The sequence below is a fragment of the Paroedura picta genome, chromosome 8 (genome assembly GCF_049243985.1).
Source record: "Paroedura picta isolate Pp20150507F chromosome 8, Ppicta_v3.0, whole genome shotgun sequence".
Classification (NCBI taxonomy): domain Eukaryota; kingdom Metazoa; phylum Chordata; class Lepidosauria; order Squamata; family Gekkonidae; genus Paroedura; species Paroedura picta.
In genome coordinates, this window is record NC_135376.1 from 94,377,304 (window position 1) to 94,380,040 (window position 2,737).

Consider the following 2,737-nt stretch of genomic DNA (forward strand, 5'->3'; position numbering starts at 1 on the left):
AGAGCCCTGATAGTACTGAAGAAGAAGAGTTTGTCCTTATATACCATTTTTCTCTACCCAAAAGGGTCCCAAAGCAGCTTACAGTCACCTTCCCTTTCCTCTCCCCACAACAGAAACCCTGTGAGGTGGGTGAGGCTGAGAGAGCCCTGATATTACTGAAGAAGAGTTGTACTTATATGCTGCTTTTCTTTACCTGAAAGAGTCTCCAAGCGGCTTACAGTCGCCTTCCCTTTCCTCTCCCCACAACAGACACCCTGTGAGGGAGGTGAGGCTGAGAGAGCCCTGCCACAGCAGCAAGCTGGTTGGCTTTCAGGTGACCCTGGACTCTGACTTTGTTCTATTGCTCCAGACCCCCACGGTGACCCACCTGCCTGCCTCTCCTGCCAGAAGCGAAATCCCTTCAGCACGGGAGTCTTCTAACTGCCACCCACCTGGGTTCCGGAATGCCCTGGGCTCCTGACTCAACAGAGCCGTAGCCTCGGAAACCCCCAACGGAAACCTCCCATTCACAAGCTGGCCTGCTATGGTTGGCCCCATCAGTTTCTGCCAAGGACGGAATATAATCAAGCATGCAGGTAATGCCAGAAATACCACCACCCCTGCCCAAGCTGTAATGCAAAGCATGCCTCTTTAAAGTCCCCCCCCCCAATCTGGAATGTGATTAATTTTTTAAAGAAGAAGAGTTGGTTCTTATATGCCGCTTTTCCCTACCCGAAGGAGGCTCAAAGCGGCTTACAGTCGCCTTCCCTTTCCTCTCCCCACAACACACACCATGTGGGGTGGGTGAGGCTGAGAGAGCCCTGATATCACTGCTCGGTCAGAAAAGTTTTATCAGTGCCGTGGTGAGCCCAAGGTCACCCAGCTGGTTGCGTGTGGGGGAGTACAGAATCGAACCTGGCATGCCAGATTAGAAGTCCGCACTCCTAACCACTACACCAAACTCGCTCTCTTTATAGGCATATAGACGTTTAAACAGAGAACTATGAATTAAAGAATTTAGCAGGCATTGCAGGACCTTTAAAGCATAGAGAAAGGGGATTGGCTGCCTGGATTGACTGACAGGCAGAAGAGAGTCACGTGTAAAGTGCATTGCTCTCTTCTTCCATTTCCAGCACTTGTGGAGGGTGAGAAGTACGAAAAGTAGGCCGACGAAAGCGACACAGCAAAAAGGTGAGGAGGGGCTTGGAGGCGCGATAATGTTTAGCGCAACACCATTCAGCTGGCGTAACACTATCTTTTCTGTTGTGCGGAAATGCCCTGGGAATTGGGGTTTTAAGGAGGTTTTTTTTACTTTTTATCTGTAGATTGTCTGTTGTAAGCTGCTGCGAGCTGGCATGCCCAGGAGTGGCAGTCTAGAAATGGAAACGATAAATAAAGAAAGGAATGTTTAAAAGGTAGTAAGTTGAAAACTTCCAGCCACTCTTCCTCCCTGTCATATGTGCAGACTCCAGGCTGAGCCAGGCTTCTTGGCACAGGCAATGACGGTAAAGTTAAGTGCATCCGTGAATCCCTTGACTGTCCCAGAAGCCTTCAATCAAGTGCAGAACACAACCCGGACCTGGGTCAACCCAATGGACCCACTAGGCACAGGACGTGCAGTTTCCATAACAATTTTGGGGTCCACTAATATGAGACGTATTCCAGATGCTTCAGGCACCTTTCTGCCACAACTGGGACCCCTGCATCTGGCCCGAATCCCAACAGCAGCGATGTGTACAGACCTCCCTGAAAAATACAACCACAGAATGTATTGGGGTGGGGGTGGGGGTAAAATCCAGCCCCGGTCTGCTGACTCCAACCTATTTGCTGGATGTATCATTTTCGTTCCCGGTGTTTATTTAGATCAGGGGTAGTCAAACTGCGGCCCTCCAGATGTCCATGGACTACAATTCCCAGAATTGTGGTCCATGGGAATTGTGGGAATTGTGGTCTGGGAATTGTGGTCCATGGACATCTGGAGGGCCGCAGTTTGACTACCCCTGATTTAGATCAATGTGACCTATTCTTACATGCGTCCATCTTCAACCCTTTGTCGATCCCTTCTCTTAACTACCGTCTGCCCGGGTCAAGGAATTCCATCAGCATTCCCAGAGGGGATGATCCTCCATTAACTCCAGTTCGTGACTGCAAGCTCTTGTGTTTGACAAGGACTTCTGCCTGTCCGGTGGCATCTGCTCTTCCCGGCGGAATCGATTTTTCGCTCGCCAAGGTCACTCCCTCCGGGGCCCATTCCCCTTAATATTATGTTTAATAAAATGTCACCACTTGAAAAGAGAAGGATTGCCGATTTTTAATATATTTTTTCGCCTTCTGCACACAAAGGCCTGTTTAAAGGTCTGTTGCAGGACTTGGGCAGGGAGAGGGGAATTGATGCGACATGAAAGGAAGGAAGGTGATGCTGTAAATCTAAATAACTTCCAGGGAGAAAGAAAGAGTCGGACAGCTCTCCCCCCCCCCCCCCAGGTAAAGGTTGCAGGTGCCAGGGCCTGTTTGTCACCTTCCTCCAACTCTCCCTTTTCCGACTCCAGCTCACCCACCCACATCAGCCAAAGAGTTCAGATAGGGAACGCAAACAAGACTGATTCACAGAGGTGTGAGACATTATTTATACTAGATTAACAGACTTGGATGAAAGGTGTTCAATACAGATAAAAGCGGGACATTGACTCGAGTCGTTTTTCACGGCACTGAACTGTTGAATTCACTCCATTCCACAATCGCGGCTCATCTCCGTGCC

At 49.5% G+C, this 2,737-nt stretch overlaps 1 long non-coding RNA gene across 1 annotated transcript; it reads left to right on the forward strand.

Moving 5' to 3' along the window:
• Positions 1–492: 492 nt before the first annotated feature.
• On the forward strand, positions 493–1,737 carry LOC143842706 (uncharacterized). Its single transcript, XR_013233310.1, has 3 exons — positions 493–575; positions 1,113–1,170; positions 1,445–1,737. It is a non-coding gene; the product is annotated as an uncharacterized LOC143842706 (long non-coding RNA).
• The last annotated feature ends 1,000 nt before the right edge of the window (positions 1,738–2,737 follow it).